The sequence below is a fragment of the Hippoglossus hippoglossus genome, chromosome 5, assembly GCF_009819705.1.
Source record: "Hippoglossus hippoglossus isolate fHipHip1 chromosome 5, fHipHip1.pri, whole genome shotgun sequence".
Lineage (NCBI taxonomy): Eukaryota > Metazoa > Chordata > Actinopteri > Pleuronectiformes > Pleuronectidae > Hippoglossus > Hippoglossus hippoglossus.
In genome coordinates, this window is record NC_047155.1 from 12,076,416 (window position 1) to 12,095,450 (window position 19,035).

The window sequence follows — 19,035 nt, forward strand, 5'->3', positions numbered from 1 at the left end:
ACTTTATTTTTGAGATAGTTTTTACTTTTTCCATTGCAAATCAGCTTCTGTCAATTTTCTTGACCCAGAAATCCTTATGAATATTCAATTTAGAATTGACTTATTTTTAACAAAATCTCATTTCGTCTACTATATTTTTTTTATATGCAAAAAATGCATTTGTTTGAATAAACATCCTTAGCCACAAATGAAGTGGCTTGTTTGTGTCTGGGTCCCTGAATGCGGCTGTGGGTAACACGTGTCTGTCTTGTGGTCGAGCAGATGGTTGAGCCGAGTGTGATTGACACCGTTTCATCATTTTCCCGCCATGTGCGCATGTTCACCGTGCTTCCAGGGTTTGTAATGCACCCTGAGATAAATGCTTCATTATTGCTGTTTGGGTGAGTGTGATTCATCCAGCCGGTGCGGTGCCTGTGGCAGCTCTAACACAGGCAGCTCCAGTGGTTAGTGGGACGGCTCGTAGTGTGGTGTCGACATTGATGGATCCTAGAGAGGAGGAAGTGAGATGACGTGGGGAAGTGCTAATGTAAAGGTTAACGATTAGTGGATATCAGGCAGATGCTCAGATTGCATGATAGAGGTATAGGTTGAGTTTGAGCAGTCAGCCCAGTGTAAACAAAACATGACTGGGAATGTTTAGTATCAACATATTTTTTTCTGCATTTCCACTGAGCAATGCGAATTTCTAAGCAGCTTTATACCTGTTACACATGGTTTCAAGGTGAAAGTATATTGTTTCTGTCTGATAAAAATTCAGAATATTGTGCTTTCATAAAATAGCATTTATTTAATCCTGATGCATTTTTCAGGAGAGCCCGACTGATATGGACTTGAAATGGACTTTAAATGGATGATGGCAATACCAATCTTCAGGGATAAAAATATTTCCTGATACGATAAATCGTAAACAATTTATTCCAAAGATGTTGTTATCAAACCCTTATGACAAGGAAATGTAATTGAGGCTTGATATTTTTATTCAACTTTATTCTTTGTTATCATGACTTTATTATCCATAACTAAAGGAAAACACAAACACAACCAAGTTTAATTAAGAAAATAAACACTTTTACATAAAATTCAAATCTTTGTAAACAATGTATTGATAATTGTAAGCTTCTAAAAATGAATAATTATACCACAAACATCAATTTGTTATGAATCAACAGTCAACCTTTATTTTAAAGAATGAACAATACAGAAAAGATGCTCATTTATGTTTATATTCCAAGTCACAAATTCAGTTTGTTTTCTTCGTTCAAGTTCTATACCTGATTATATGTGTGTTTGATAATCACATCTTAGGAATCATTGCCAATTTTTGTTTTATATATATATATAAATTAATCTTCTGACATATCAGACATGTATTACTCTTAATATACACATCGGTCAGGCTGGAGAATGAACTGTGTTTGTTTTGAATATCTTATGGTTGTTAAAACCTGGGATCTGTGGAAATAGCTGACTTTTGACGTGATGTTAAATGCTCAGTGGGCTTTACATTCTGTGAATTTAATCTAATTTACGCCACAAGTGTCTGAGGTTTTCTTCTGTAAGCGAAACCCAAACAGGCCTGTCTCTCTCTAAAAATATCACGTCCGTCCCAGTGATGTCTTGTGCAAGGTGCCCATATGGCTGCATGTGCATGTGCATGTGCGTGTGTGTGTGTGCTGGCCTGACTGTGTGCCGAGCGGGTGTGAAAGAACATTTATCATGGCCCCAAACAGGAGTCGTCACAGGGTGCACTAAATGGCCCAGCATGCCTAGAAAAGCCATTTTCTAAATGGATGCCTCTCACTATACGTGTGTCTGATAGAAATCTTCCCAGGGCTATGCCGGCTGGTAACAAGATTGCCTCCCTCTGCGCCCCCTTCCTCTTCATGCGCACTTTATTGTCATAGACAAAAAAAAATGTAAAGTGTGTGCAAATTATTTCTGAGTTTGTCTTACATGGAAAGAGACAAGGAAGTAAGTTGAATATAATGTGGTCTGCTCAGTTCCCCGTGGCTGAGGTTTTATTTTTTCTGACAAGCGAGGTAGCGGGTGAAAGAGAGAGAGAGAGAGAGAGAGAGAGAGAGAGGCTGAGACAGGGCAGCACAGAAAATAGCTGAATACATTTTGAGTCAGTCGCCTTAAACAACGCAGAGATATACAATATTTAGTTGTGTTTTGAGTTTTGTACACACTGTGCTCCAGCTCCAAGTCTGTCACATCTTAAACAAAACTTATTTCAATGGTTAAAAATCACATTTTATATGATCTGCCCGCCCAGATTTCGGTCAAGATGTTATTCTGCCCCGGGGTAAGTGAAAGAAAGACGGAGGGTGAGTGACGTGTCGGAGGAGTTTGAAGTTTCGGATAGACAAGAAGAGTGGGCGGCTTTTAGAGCGGAGGAGGAGGAGGAGGAGGAGGGTTTTTTAGAGAGGGAAAGGATGAAGAATGGCTTGACAACTGAGATGGATGTTCAGGCAGTTCTGTGTGTATATTTAGAGTTAAACTACTTAAGATGGATGAAATGATAGAGGGGAAGGACGAGAATTAGTAAATTTAAATGTGAGCAGACGGATGCTGTTTATAGTCCTTATCCTCCTCATTATCCCGCGTGCTGCTGCGTTTGATGTGTTACAGTACGTGGCGATGAGAGGCGGCAGTGGACACTGGTATTGTTCCCTTATCCTCGGGCTCGATCGGAGCACTTTTAATAGGCCCACGTGAGCAGTACACCCACATGCTGTCATTATAGTGATTTGATGGTTTGTCACAGATATTACCAGGTGGCCACACACTCTGAATGTGTTAGCTGGATATGCACAGGCAGGGAGGTGCTCGGATGGCAGAAGTACTCGGATCCTCACAGTATGTAAAAGTAGCACATCTAAGTTAAGTATCATCGTCGATAATGTATAAAAGTAGAAGGACTCATTCTGCCAGAGAATGGCCCCTGTCACTGAGATATTATCACCACTGCCAAGGAGGTTGGTGTTTTTTTCTGCATTTGGTTGTTAGTTAGCAGTATTACATTTTGTGCGGCATTAAGTAGAATATAACTGTTGTAGCTGATAGAAGTGGATCTAGTTTTAATGACCTAATCGTATACAGTTATGTACTTTAGTCAATGGCTCACAGCTAATGGCCGCTCCTCCAGTTTGGTTTGATATAGATGTAATGGGTCGTAGGAAAGGAGACAAATGTAGTTTTGCTGGACACATTTTATTTCAGATTTTTGACTTTTTATTAATTCTTAAAATAACTCTTCGTGGAACTGTTAATAAATCATGGACATCTCAAACATGACAAGGAGTTCCAACTATACAGCTTTGTTATCTCCACCAATGAGGTTACGTTTTTGTTACTCAAAACTACTGAACCGATTTCCATGACATTTTGTGGAGGGGTGGGGTATGAGGCAAGGAAGAACTGGATAAATGGCTGAGCCAGAAATTGTATCTTCCACTTCCTTTAATAGGGCGATATGCACTTGGTTACATTGCATCAATGTCTTATTCCCACATGCACATAGAAATTTCCTCAGCTTCAGTTTAAGCAAACCTTTTAAACGCTGCTGCTGTGCAGCATATGCTGAACTCTCTCAAATTCATTTCAGTGAGAAGAGTCTAATCAGCATCAATAATTTGGTGCACGTGACTTCTCCTGAAGCCCTTAAGTTTATCCTGGCTCTTCCCAACTCTGCTCTCGGAGGATCCGTCTGCCGCCACGCCCTATCTTCTCGCCATTTGCTGCTCTTGATTACCGGAAACCTGAAGCCTGGAAATGCACGACCAGATCAATAAACCCACACGTGGAAGGAGGAGGATGGAAGTACGGAGTGCTGGTTAATGGCTGTGGGATACACCCACTTTTTACCTACATTTTTTTATTTGAATAATATATATTTTTGCTCTTTTTCCCTCACTTCTGCCCTTCACTGTGTGTCTGTGCTGTGTGGTCGACAGTGTATCAGTCAGCCGGCTGACTACATGCTGGCTGCAGGTTTATCTCAGTTCAGCACAGACCTTCTTGCCTCTAGTGCTTCCCGTGTGTGTGTGTGTGTGTGTGTGTGTGTGTGTGTGTGTGTGTGTGTGTGTGTGTGTGTGTGTGTGTGTGTGTGTGTGGGCGCATGTGTGTGTGTGGGCGCATGTGTGTGTGTGGGCGCATGTGTGTGTGTGGGCGCATGGTAAGTCTTCCTTCATGTTGTTAGCGTTGCTGGAGCCTCTGGTTCAGTTTGATCAGCACAGGTATGTTTCCATGACTCGAGGGAGGTGTCGTACGCAGGCTGAACACAAAACCCCGAACGTCTCCTGTGTTTCTCCAAACCTTTCTTCCACTTCCTGGAAACAGAAGGTTGCGCACAGAGAAGTCGGTCTCGACAAACGCAGATCTCTCTATAAAGTGCATCGGTGGATTTACTGACTCTCGCTGACTACAGAAATTTCCAATAATCTGTCTCAGATGCCCAGGGCTACACTAGACATCACCCCTGCTCTCACTCCTCACCACCCCCCCCCCCCCCCCCCCCCCCAAAGCTGATGTCAGCGTCACCTCCCGCTCTCACCGCTGATCCATCAGGGTGACGATGTGAGGGGCACTGCCATTTGTTTCTTGATTTAAAAGCTTCTTGGGTCTGTGGACGGTTTACAGGAAGAACTGAGGGTCCTGCCTCCCACCATGAGCAGTTACCTTTAAAGGAGAGAGAATAAGAAAGAGAGAGGGAGACAGCACAGACCTCCCCCTCAACTCTCCCTCCCCCTCGACCTTCTGGACCTTATACAACAGCAGCCTGTTATCTGGATTTGTTTGAAACATCACAGGCGTTTTCTGCAGATAGTTGACTCTCTGGCTCCGGGTCTCTCTCCTGATGTGCTCCTCTGGAGTCTTTAGCTGCTTTCAGACATGCACTCAAGTCCATGCCTTTTCCTGTAACTTTTAGTCAGTTGCTCCGGATATTTTCCAGAACCTTTACCGTCAGCCGCCTAGTAAAATGTCCGAGAAATATCAGAGTGAGCTCATGTGATAGTAACAGGAACATGTACAAATGTACCTGAGAGAGCGGGCGTGTTGGTGATGTATTTAACATGCGACGGACACAAAAGTAAAAAACAAAACAAAAAATAATATAAATATCTCACACTGAAGAAGTGATGCCATATATGTAGAAGACACAGGAGAAGATGTCGGCTCGGACAGACAACGAGATTCCAGAGCTTTTGGTGATAAGTGCCGACACTGGTCAGTCCTCGCAGCGGAGTTTATATGTCCAGACACCAACTGTCCAGTTCATGTCTGAAAATTAACTGGTCTGAAAAGTTCATGTCTGAAAATAGTTTCTGTGCAACACATCAGTAGATACCACGGTGTGTACTTTATGTATGTTGAAATTGAGTCATCCATTACTGTTATTACAGTACAAAAATCATACAGTCTAGTCAGTCCATGTAAAAGTTAATGTTTCACCATAAAAGATCATGATGCTTTTTATGAGCTCAAACATTTTCATGTTCAGACCAAGGAGAAGCTGAACTAAGCTGTTACTTTACTCATCGTGGTTTTTCTCCATCAGGCAGACTGATGTCACCACCCATACCAATCATAATTGATAATGTGCACTAGAGGCGAAGTGAAAGTTAAGTTAATTTATAACAGATTTTAGTTTTGTTTACACTTGATAATATAAAATATTGATTAGGGCTAAGTGTTGTTTCACATTTTTTTATTCAGGTTTAGATATGAAACTTGAATTTCAGTGCAGATGTTAAAAAGTGTAAAAGAGTGTGGCAATGGACCTTGCCACGGGGCTCTCCCACATACAGCCATAGACGGAAGTGTTCCTTTTTAACATTCTTTAATGAAATAAACATAAATTCACACTACAAACTTAAAGCGGACTGGCTTTGCAGCCCAGTCCTCCACTCAGTGTCTGGGAGTCTCTGGAGCCTCAGTCTTTCTGAGTTCCTTCCTGAGTCCTGAGGCAGCGCCGACGCTGCCTTTTAAGTATGAGGACCAATCAGCTAACAGCTCTCACCTGTGCTGATTGATCCTCTATAGCAGGTGAGGGTGCTCTCCCAGCCCCCTCACCTCCACATACCTCCATCGCAAATTTCAGGCCAGGGATTTATCCCGGCCTGACCTACTCCCCCCCCCCCAACGGACCAGGAGAGGAAGCCCATCCACCGCGGCTCTCCGGAGGTCGAGCAGGTGGGCGACGACGTACGCAGCGTCTCTCCGGAGGCTGGCCAGGTGGGCGACGCCGCCCGGGCGCCCCGGCAAAAGGTACCGGGCCTGCCGGTGTCGGCCTCTCCGCCGACAGGGGACCTGGGACAGGGGCTGCAGGCGTCGGTCTCTCCGCCGACGCAGGAACTGCAGGGGACGCTGGCTGTACCGCCAGCCTGGGTGCGGGGACAGGGGACGCTGGCTTCACCGCCAGCCTAGGTGCGGGGACAGGGGACGCTGGCTTCACCGCCAGCCTGGGTCCAGGGCCCGGGGACACTGGCTTCACCGCCAGTCTGGGTCCGGGGCCCGGGGACGCTGGCTTCACCGCCAGCCTGGGTGCGGGGACAGGGGACGCTGGCTTCACCGCCAGCCTGGGTCCGGGGCCCGGGGACGCTGGCTTCACCGCCAGTCTGGGTCCGGGGCCCGGGGACGCTGGCTTCACCGCCAGTCTGGGTGCCGGAACAGGGGACGCTGGCTTCACCACCAGCCTAGGTGCAGGGACAGGGGGCGCCGGCTTCACCGCCGACCTGGGTGCCTGAACAGGGCACGCTGGCTTCACCGCCAGCCTGGGTGCAGGGACAGGGGACGCTGGCTTCACCGCCAGCCTAGGTGCAGGGACAGGGGACGCTGGCTTCCCCGCCCCCCTGGGTGCCTGAACAGGGCACGCTGGCTTCACCGCCAGCCTGGGTGCAGGGACAGGGGACGCTGGCTTCCCCGCCCCCCTGGGTGCCTGAACAGGGCACGCTGGCTTCACCGCCAGCCTGGGTGCAGGGACAGGGGACGCTGGCTTCACCGCCAGCCTGGGTGCCGGGACAGGGGGAGTCGGCTTCACCGCCGACCTGGGTGCAGGGACAGGGCACGCTGGCTTCACCGCCAGCTTAGGTGCAGGGACAGGGGACGCTGGCGTCACCGCCAGCCTTGGTGCAGGGACAGGGGACGCTGGCGTCACCGGAGCTGTGCGGGGACACGGAATCGGTGGCACGCCGGTCGCCGCCCGCGGCCGCGAAATTGGGGCCGTGCTCACTGCCTCCTTCGGCGCGGAGTGGCAGGCTGGAGCGGGTCCCAACCAGGCCGGCTGCCGCCCCGTCCGTATCACCTCCCTCTCCACCTGCCTCAGGAGTGCCTCCATCCCCCGTCTGGTCCTGTCTCTCTCCTCCCGGTACGCCGTCACCAGGTCCTCCATCCTCGGTACCAGTTCCCATACCGCCTGCTGGTCCACGTCTGTGGCTGTGTGGAGCCCCACGTTGGGCGCCAGTGTGGCAATCGACCTTGCCACGGGGCTCTCCCACATACAGCCATAGACGGAAGTGTTCCTTTTTAACATTCTTTAATGAAATAAACATAAATTCACACTACAAACTTAAAGCGGACTGGCTTTGCAGCCCAGTCCTCCACTCAGTGTCTGGGAGTCTCTGGAGCCTCAGTCTTTCTGAGTTCCTTCCTGAGTTCTGAGTCCTGAGGCAGCGCCGACGCTGCCTTTTAAGCATGAGGACCAATCAGCTAACAGCTCTCACCTGTGCTGATTGATCCTCTATAGCAGGTGAGGGTGCTCTCCCAGCCCCCTCACCTCCACAAAGAGAAACAAAGAAAGTTAACAATCTACTGGAGATATTCAATGTCTCGAAATGTTTTCCTGTACATCAATCTAACACCTGTTTATATGAACCACTCCTAACGCTGGTCTGGACACATGGGAGGAACCAAAATAACTGAGGTGATACATAATAATCGGAACTAAATTATGCAACCTTTTTACCTACAGCAGTTAACCATCCATTTGTGTGCCCAAGTGGAATAAATGTTCACTTTTTAAACCTGGCTTCAGTCCCATTCAGACATCCCATTAGCACATCCCAAGAGCGTGCGGCCATCAGGGTCACACATCAGGGTCATGAAAGCTTAGACACGCTCTATTAGTGAACTGCTTTTTTTTTCTCCCTATTTGAAACCTTTGTGCAGCGCAATTTCCCCTTGTTATGTGCCAACTCTAGCATTTACGTGTATTTACCCAAAACAAAAAACAAAATAAAACACAAAACAAAATAACACAGGACATTAGAGGCACATAAAACCAGTGGCAAGCTGTGTGAGAGCTGGTCAGCACCATTACTCCCAGCCTCGGACTCCCCTGCACTGACTGGAGAACAGACAGGCACACAAACACACACACTATTTATTTTTCTGCCCTGTTATTGGTTTTCTGACACTGGGGAAGGTTACAAGGATTCCTCAGCTCCCCGGCTTGATGGCCTGGCACTGGTTGACGGTGTTTATATAAATGAAAATACATATATCTGCAGAGCGCAGCCCTGCACGCAGATATCCATGTGTTAGTGTTTAGAGGGAATTACTTGAAATAGCTTTGCAATAGAAATGGGACAGTTTAGAAAAAGTCAAACCAGATTGTGCCCAATCTCCATTTTCATATTATGTTTGTTTTTAATCCTCCACGACAGACGTAGCTTGTATATTCAAATGTTCACATGGATTCTAGGATGAACTGATTCGAATTTGGAGGTCGAAGGCAAAGGTCAATTCCGTCTCGGAGCCCAACGACCAACATCTGATGATGAATTGCCTCTGGGAGGAACTTCCAATATTATGGGGTTCCAATGTAGACAGCGGATATTCTGGCCAAGACTCTGTCTTCTGTTCACCGTGCACTGGTTACAGTCCGAGTTGAACGTTTCTCCTCACAAAACACAAACACTGATACTTTCTGTAGGTGTTTTAGGTCCAGATGACATCTGGCTGATCTCTATTTACAGCTATCTCCAGGTGAATGCAGATGAATCAAAAAGCCGGTGTGTTCCACCTCTGTTGCTCTCCACATGGACTGTTTACCTGCAGGCAACCAAAGCCTGCTTATACTCGACTGATCAAACGAGAAACAGGAGCCAGAAGGCTTCAGGCCCCGAAGTCTTGTCCCTTGCCCACAGACTCTGCATATTCACAAATACGTTTTTGTTCTGTTGAACCTTCGTAAAACTGATTTATTTAGAATTTAAACTGAAATCTGCTAATCTTAAATAATATATTTATTGCAATCAAAAAAAAACATTTTCTTTTTTGGCTTGTATAAATGTGTTTTTATTTATTAGCCACTATTTTAAACCCTCCTCAGGTTTTCAGTGTTCAGTCTTGGAGTAAATCCAGGTGACTGAAATCAATTATGCAGGCTTTAAAGACACAGTGCTACACAGGGCGTGCTGTGTGTGAGGATTTATTGCTGTGTGTGTGTGTGTGTGTGTGTGTGTGTGTGTGTGTGTGTGTGTGTGTGTGTGTGTGTGTGTGTGTGTGTGTGTGTGTGTGTGTGTGTGTGTGTGGATTCCATTAGTGGATGGAGCTGTAAAGACCAACTGTGGGGGGGAGCACCGAACAAAACAGATGATCGGAGGGTCTGAATGCTACTGACTTTTACTGTGGTACATTTGGGGACATTTGTGTAACTAATTGTTGCTGGGTGTTTTCAGGCGAAACAAAAAAGCCAACACGTCCGGGCCACCAGTGGCTTGTTGGTGGAGGAGCGAAGGCCTCGCACTCGCTGAAAAGGAAGACAATATAGCATTATGTGTCAGAAAAGGATTAGAGGTCTGCTAAAGCTCCAGCCCTGTCAGAGGGAGATGCTTTATTTTGCCTACGCTGCACATCTTTTCTCCTTGTCTCCGTCTTATTTGCAGCGTGTGCATGCAGGCGAGCGTGCTTGTGTAATTTTCAGTGGTCTTCTGTTTGATGTTTCATAGAGCGCGTGATGTGTCTTTGGTGCTATCTATGCTCGACAGGGACAAAAAGCTGGGCAGAGCTCCCTGAGTGGGTTGCAGTGGTAATGTAGAGTGGCGTGATGCCCTAGAAAATTCCAGGTGTGAAGTGCTTTATTCATTCCACTACAGAGGGAGTGCTTCTCTACGTGTGAAGTGGTAGGTGTGGCATTTGCATCTGTCGTGCACAAAATGCATTGGTCTATTTTTTTTAAATGCGTGTTTGCATGCGAGAGAGTTTGGGTGCGCTGAAGTCTCCGAGGTTTTGTCCTCCTCTTCTTCTCTTTCTCCTCCACCTGCACTCGTCTGTGATTGATCGGTCACACTTCTGAATGACTTTAATTGGCTTGCCGCGGCGGTGGGTGGTTCTCGACGGCTGAACCGCCGCGGAAGTCCTGGGAAAGTGTTTTAAATGTTTGATCATGTAGGCAGCGAGGACTCTCCACTGTCTTCTAAACGGAGTCTTCAGAAGTGCTACCTACATCTTTTTAATTCTGCAGATCGTAGCTCGCGCTGTGTCTCCTGCCTTGTTCTCTCTCTCTCTCTCTCTTCTTTAAATGTGGAGAAGACGCTCCCCCTCACTCCACAATCCATCTACCCTCTCCTCTTGCTTTGAGCTGGACTTACTCTCATCTCTGCCTCTGGCCCTTTTCCCAGGGCTCAGTTGTTTGATGGGATTTATGCTCCACCACCACAATTGCAGCATTACAAATACACTAATGCATGTATACATAAATACACTACCTTTGCAAACACAAACAAATTCCCTATATACAGACCCTGTATCTTAGAAATAACATTTGTTGGCTGCTTTTTGAGGGAGTGCTTTTAATCAGTGGTAGATTTTCAATATGCAGAATATACTGTATTTGTAAACGTTAAGTGGCAATGTATTTAATTGGTTTGGACATTTATTGTTGCTGATTTGAAAACTTCTATTTTACAAACAGGGCAAAACATTTAAAATAAATTTGAGTTTTGTCATTGCTATTTTTATTTTATTTTATTTCATAGATGTTTACGATGATCAATAGAATTTCTAGAAAGATATTTAGATCATGCAAAATATGTCTGTTTATGTTGATATTTAACTTGAAAATTATAATTCTAGTTCTATATATTTGATTTTATTTGTGTTCTTTTTATTTATAATAAAGTTTATGGTTAAACGTAAATATCAAGTCTCAATTACATTTGATAAGAACATCTTGGGAATAATTTTCAAATTTTCAAATACATTGGGCAGATTAATTGGTGTCAGAAATGTTTTACTCCCTAATATCGATATTGACAAAAATCCATAATAGTCTGGCTTTAACCAAAACCAAATCTTACCACAGGGCCTCTGTTGTCTAACCCGAACCACACCCGACTCTGAGGTGTCACAGTCCTGGAGAAACAAGTTCAAAGTATATAAACTGAATTTCCCTTTTTTATTACAAACCAGTCACATCAACCTTCTGTCCGACCATCAACACCTGTGGGACTCAGAGACTCCCTTAAACTCTATAAAGTATCGATGCAGCTCAAAGCAGGATGTGATAAAAAGCCTGAGACTTGGCTTCACACTTTAGACGAATTAGAGACTAATAGAACATCATTACCTCTTTGTTTGTGTTATTTCACAGTAAAATTGAAAGATAATGAGAAATATTTTCATTCCCAAACCAATATTACAGTTAACGTTCAAAACATTTATCATCACTTTTACACTCGTGAAATTGTTGAGTAACTTTGTCCCAGCGTGCTGTTAATGCTGCTGTGATTTGTACCATGTAATACTTTCCCTTTGGAATAAGTGTCCGTTAAAATAACCCAAATCTATTTACATAGGAACATTATTTATATTCATGGAGAAGTGTATTTGTCCAGATGTCTGAAATAACAGCTTGGACAGTAAACTGAAAACCAAGTGCAGAGTTTATCACTGAATCTGCCTTGACGATATTTTGTTCACTTTCTTCTGTTGCCATTTTAACAGTGTAATCACAATCACTCAGCTTGTCTTTAGAAACAACATAGTTGGTCTTATTAAATTCAAGCTAAATGCTTTTCTTCATGTGATTTAACTTATATACTAAAATTCGAATGAGTAAAGGTGGAGTGAAATGTTGCAGGGATACAGAAACCAATCACTTAACTGAGAACAGCTATTTTAAGGCCACTGACTAAACAGAACTTAATCAGATAGAGTATGTTTTGTACACGAGAGTTAGAAATTCAATCCGACTCTCATCGCTGTATAACTGCAGCATCTGCTTTACATAGGTATTGTGTGTGTGTAAGCCGGCAGTGTGTTTTTTTTGCTTACAGGCAGCTTAGCCCCCATTGTGGTGCAGATGTGGATGGCGTGTGAGCGAATGTTTGGGGATGCTCAAGAGTTAAGTCCTGAAGAGTGCGATGGATTTAGTTCTGATGCAGGATGTGACACAAGCTCAGGTGCCGCCTGTGATCTTGGATCCGTGCGGCTACACGAGTGGTCACTTGAGTTTTTTTTTTTTTTGGGGTGTGATGATTACGACACGTGTATATGCGAGCGACCGTGCATGCATGTGCTGGTGTGTGTTTGTGTTAACTCTGGACCACCAACTCATTTCACACACAGACAGACATCAAAGGAGGTTTGAATTAACCCTGCGTGTCGGGGCCACTCGGCACGCCATCCGCAATTTCACATCTCCGCCGCTCCAGCAGCACCGAACTTACATGCCCATTCATATTGAAATGAACAGATGGAGTTTTGCCACACGTCGAATCGCTGTCCTTCGCTGAGAAAAGATAAAACTTCAAAAGAGCGGAGATACACACGCGGATCTGCTGGCAGGTGGTGAGGCCGCGTGTCGCCGCACGTGAACTGGAGGCGTTCGGTGTCCCTGTGAAAGTGTGGGCAAAGTGCAGGTATCATGTTTTTCTTAGTAAAGCAGGTCAATTGTGTTTCCATTACAGCCCTCCTGCAAAAGCCAGATCCCTTTCCCCTTGATTAGACACTGCAGGAATGATGTCATGGTCACACACACACACACACACACACACACACACACACACACACACACACACACACACACACACACACACACACACACACACACCAAAGCGTAAGTGCCTCACCTCTTTTAACTCATTTCTGAATCAATACCAGGAAGCGGTGACCTCACCACATTGTTTTGCCTGCGTGTCAAAAACGAGCTTTCTGATTGTTATGACTGGATCGCGTTTCTCCTCCCGTCGCCTTCACACACTCATTTTCACATTTTCACCTCATTTTGGCAGCTAATTTAATTTGATATTGTATTTATTGATCTGGCCAACTTCAATTTCCTGGGGGCAGCGGGATTCGGCTGCACGGCGAAAGCGACAATGCAGACGGAGCGGGAGGCGCCGGCGCGGGTGGAAATGGCGACGGAGAGCGTGATGGTGGTGATGAGGATAATTTGTGCGGGTGATTGTGATTGCGGTGAGGTGTATGCTGATTAGAGCGACGCCTGAAGACGGCTGGGGTCAGCGGAGTGGAGGTAAAGTCATCAAGCTGCACGGTGTGGTTTTAATATGCCGCAGCCATCAACAGGCTGCCACGACAGCTATTCAGTAAGCACATTCATATTTCATTAATCGGGCCTCTCCTCCCTCCTCCTCCCTCTCCCCCCCCCCCCGATGGCCTCTTATTGTCTCCTCTAGAGGTTGTTCACTAATCCACTGAGACCTTACCTCATCCCGCTGTGTTACCTGCACCCACGCACACATATGCACTCGGCTGTAAGTGCTATAGTGGGAAGTCTTTTCTCATGGTTATTCGGAACATACTTACTGTGTCTATGAGGGCTAAATTTAACAGTGTATAGGGCCTTTGCTAATACAAATACACCCCCTTACTGTATGTGCGGTACCTACATTTACAGTATGTAAGCTCTCTCACATACTCGTACCACGATACCAGTGATTAAATTACTTAAAACAAGAAGAAAATAAACGTTATTACATTTTGAATAACGTAAGTATTCAGAGACATTTTGCGTTTCTGTTAGGATTATGTGTGGGTATAGTTTTTTTCACATGCTCACCCACACCGCCGATAAGACACAATACGTGAAATATCATTACATAATTACATAGACAGGAGCAAATGTTTGTCTCAGTCACAGCCACCAACAGCGGACAAAACAATTGAGATGAAAATCAGGGTCGACTCAATTGCCTGTTTCCGAGGATTCAACCTTCATCAGCTCCATTCTTTTTTTAGGCTTAACTTTTGAGCCAGTGCAGAGGAGAAGTCCAGAAAGTCCTCAAGACTTTTTCACTCGCCACATTAGGAAAAGCTATTACTACCTCTATAATAACATTAACAATGGTTCTATTCTGTTCAGGTGCCCCAGTTAGCTGTGACCCTGTGACGCCAGTGAGTCAGCACGACTATAAAAAGACTCTGAAACTGAAGCAGCTAAATGGAATCCAGCCCCTCGTTCATTTCATTATTTAAACCTGTTTTGTTTTTTTTCTGACTGCAACATGTCAAAATGTCTTTGGTGAAAACAAGAACAGTTTGATGACAAGTGAGCAAATTCAACCGACTAAGGAGAATGGTTCATCTTCTTAGTAAAAAAAAAAAAAGAGCAAGAAACCTTATTCAAATATGTGTCACTGTGCTTCTATAGCATCAAGTTGACTTGTGTACTCACATTATCCAAAATGTTTCCAACTATGTTCGAACCCAGAAAAAGGCACCGGGTGTTCATTTTGGTCGCAGATTAACTGTTTCACATCTACTTTACCCGTGGCTCTGCCAGATTCTGCCATAACTACTGAGGCAAACGACGTATGACGAAGGAAAGATACTGCGAGCCAGTTGGCCAGTCAGCTGTTTTTTCCTCCACTGTTTATATAGGTCACTTGTAATGAATCACGGCCATTTATTGCCATTTGCTGCGTAACTTGCATGAAACTTTAATTCATGACCTCATTCGTGAACATGATGTGCGTCTGAGTCACGTCAGGTAGATTTCCATCGGCAATTGTGGTGAAGACATCGACTCCCATGATCCCACGCTGCTTCAGGACGTCATCGAACCAGGTCTTTTGTTATTGTTTTGATTGAGAGAGCCCGAGCAGCTAAAGTTACATATCGTGTGTGTTTAATTTCAGGCTGAGTTCTTGTGCTATTTATTTCTGCATATCAATAAAATGGTAATTTTAACTAAGGCCTGTCCTGTGGCTCTCGCATGATAGTGAACTGAACACGTGTCTGTACCCATAATGAAAGCTCATTGTAAATAAACCTCTAGTGAATTATTCAGTTGTACTCAGCCGAACTGATCCACATGCATTTGTACATTGTGTGTATGTATGTGTGTGTTACTGCTCCAAATAAAGACGACGCTGGTCTGCGGAGCGGGAAAAGGGATAAAGCTGTTTGTATTGGATGGGATTTAGCGGCAAATGAAGAGGATAAATAGTCCATCCAGGACTGATCATGCCTCATAATGTAATACGGATGCAAAGATACAGGAGCGTAGCGAGTTATGTGTGTACACGAGTGTGTGTGTGAGGAAGAGAGTAGAGAGAGTAGAGCTTGGCTGACGTTTGTGCACATGAGAGAAAGACTCAGTCATATCATAAGGAAGAAGGCACTGACAGTGAAATCCCTTTTTAGCTCAGCACTGTGGTGTATTTGTGAAGAGATTTTGGCATTGAAGGTGGCTCAGGGGTTTGTGTGTGTGAGTTTGTGTGTGTGCGTGTCTGTGTGTTCGCGTGTGTGGTTGTGTTGGGGCTTGGGAACAGAGATGTAAACCCTGCATGGCCTCCAGGGTACTATGTAATGTTAAATTCACTGTTACATGTGTGGAGCCTTCTGCTGGGACTCCTCTCAGCACCTCAGCTCTACACCAGTCTACATGAGCTAATGACACACAGACCTGCCGACTGCAGGACTCTCTGGGCCAGACTCACTTCAGCAGCTCCCTTTAAACACATCCACATGTCTTTGTTTTAAATTGGCTGTTAGGCATTAGTTATTTTTTTATGGCCCGTGTGTGATTAAGAATCGGACAACTCTTGTACAGGCCTGTGTGTCTGTATCCAGTGGACTGCTGCCCTGAAACTAGCAGCTTTTGAGTCGCAGCTCTCAGTGTGACTCAACTCCTCAGTCTCTGGATGAGTTGAGAGCCGAGGCTGAGGTCAACTTTGCAGGTCTCTCTCTGTGTATTCAACACACTTCAGTTCAACTTTCGCTGCAGAGCTGCAGAGCTGCCAAGTCTGCGTCAGTTTAGTTTAAGTTTAGAATGATGTGTGTGTTGGGGGGGGGGGGGGGGGGTGGGGGTCTGCATTTTGTTCTTTCAAACCATGTTGAATCAATTTCAATATGAGCTGAGTGAGCTTGATGAAGGGCCAGGAAAGAAATAATTCCCAATAAAAGAGAAAAAGAGTTTAACAGAGAGATGAATTGTGACCATGAAACCAGTACCTCTCCTGATCACGCCTTTGTAGAAGAAGCTGTGTAATTGTACGTGTGCTAGCTTCATTGTTTTAGAGTAATCATAGTATTCTTTTGAATTAACTTAAATGAGTAAAGAACATAATTATTATAATACAATAAGTATGAAGCAAGCACAATAACATCATGTATATATTCTGTAGATGCACCAGGTGGACAAATATAATAATAGAAAATAGATTTTATAAAATAAACGTGGAAATGTATAAAAGAGTATAAAAATGAACACAAGACAAACAGCCCATTTTATAGGCCCATGACTGAAGCCCTGCTACACCTGCTGACTATAAGAGCATCTCTAACAGAAGCATCCCTTCATATTTAGATATTAATACGGTATTAGAAACCTGCATATATTTTTCATGGTTATATTTTTCATGCAGTCTTAATAATAATGTTTGCAATGTGAAAGTACGGGTGGATGAGAAGGGATTTTTGCATAGTTTAAGTAGCTGTGGCTCCAGATGTCCTAAAACAACTGGTCATCAAAGTTCTAAAGGGACATAAAGAAACCAGAATGAAGTCAGTGCGATGCAGCGGAAATCTTATTAAGTGCAAATTAGCCTGGCACCATCAGACCAATTGGAATGTGTGACCGGTTCGTATTACCTCAGTGTCATTGTATTGAAATGACCACATTACCATTGTCCTGCAGTGTGTGGTGGTGGTGGTGGTGGTGGTGGGGGGGGGGGGGGGGGGGGGGGGGGGGGGGGGGGGGGGGGGGGGGGGGGGGGGGGGGGGGGGGGGGGGTGATCTAATACACCAGGAGAAAATATTCAACTCAGGTATGAGAATCATGGTCCGACTCTTGTGTCTACCTTTTTTATTTTACTCCCAGACATAAAGAAGCCGCGGCGACAGACTCACTAAAGTGGAAATTGAAACTTACAGCTTGAAGAATGAGCATTTTATGAAACGTTTTTCTTTGTACTCTAGCTTTGCAAATTTGTGCACCAAAGCGTAAACTTTCTGGCTCCTAAGAGGATCATTCTTTTCAGCCATCAGTCAGGCTGGTTCACGGTCCCTCTGCCTCAAACTTTTCTGACACGCGCAAACACGAAAGCACATATGCGAGACATGAATGATGGAAGAGGAACACCTTTCATCAGCCCGACTTCTCTGCACCTCTGTGCCACGCTGGGGGGGGGGGGATTTGATCTAACAACTCTCCTTTGATTGACTAGAAACAACGCACATGGCTCCCTCTATTGCAATACCTTCCCCTTTTCTTCGCAGACACCATCATAAATGTTCCATTACTTATTCTAAAATGTTTGGGTGACCCACATTTTCAAACTAAGCTTTGACTTTGCGTGATGTGATTTTCTTTTTTTTTACAGGCTGCGGTGCAGGTTTCTCCAGCAGAGTTGTTTTATTTAAATTAGCCTCTCTCCCACTAGAGACGAGGCAAAGCTTTGGCAACCTGCGAACGAGTTTGACATCGTGACTTTGCAGAACAATTTACATAACCTTTTAATTCTCTCGAGACACAACTGTTGGTTTTTGCGTGAAGTGTTTTTGATAAATTGAATGTTATAGCTGCGTTTTATTGTGAAAATAAAAGTCTCTGCAGGCGTTGAGTCGTTACTGAACCACATGCTCATTACTCCAGGTCTTATCCTTAATTGTGCGGCATTGTGTTAAATGTGTTTCTGTTTGTTTTCATGGGTAGAAAAGCCACCGTCGGAGCCCAGTATATGTGTGTGTGCGTGTGCGTGTGTGTGTGTGTGTGTGTGTGTGTGTGTGTTGTATGATAACATAGTAAGCGAGGCCTTACATTCATCTCTATTTTAGTCGTGTGTTTGTAGAGCTTTTCAAAGAGCAGCCCGTGTGTCTGAGGCATTGATTGTTGCACAGTAACGATGCACATGTTGTACAAATGCTGATTGACAGCTCTTCCTGGAATGTTGTCTCCGTTTATGCCGCGCAACTTTCGGGGGATTGAAGTCGTCTTTCTCTGCCTCTGAATTTGTTGTTCTAAATTGTTTCTCATCAAAATTGCGTTTGTGTTGAAAGGAGAACGGTGAGGAATGTTGGCCATTAAAATGAGATGTTTTTTGTTGAGCGTCAGAATTGTCAGGCTCACAAAAGCTTGAGATGTTACCTCCTATGCTCCTAAAAAGACTTCAATCTGTCCTGCTGGTCCCTGATTGGTAAACACTTGAGTTTCATCATGTTTCCTTAGGTTGACTGGGTAATAAGCAGAATTGGTTTGATTTATATAGTGTGGCATATGCAACAATTAAGTTATGAGGACATAAAAAAAAATAGATAATCAGACTTAAAATGGTGCCAACAAATAAAGAAGTCACTCAGTCCAGGTAACTTAGAATCTTTAATTGTCAGTAAATGCAAAACAGTTAAGTTTTGCTAACTTGTGTTTTTTTCAGACTGTGTTTACTTCATCCTTTGCTCTGTAAAGTCACATTGTTAATGATATAAATAGGCTTTTGTTTTATCATTAATCAAGTGTCATTAGATATGATCAGTTCGACATACAAATTGCCTGATTATCTCTTTCACAATTATAGTCATGAGCTCAATTGAGTGAATGTTCAATGGATTGTTTTCTAATTAATTTAA

The 19,035-nt window shown here is 44.5% G+C and overlaps 1 protein-coding gene across 1 annotated transcript in view; it reads left to right on the top strand.

Annotated features, from left to right (window-relative positions):
• The window catches only part of cacna2d2a (calcium channel, voltage-dependent, alpha 2/delta subunit 2a), a 149,488-nt gene that overhangs the window by 5,739 nt on the left and 124,714 nt on the right, over positions 1 to 19,035 (top strand).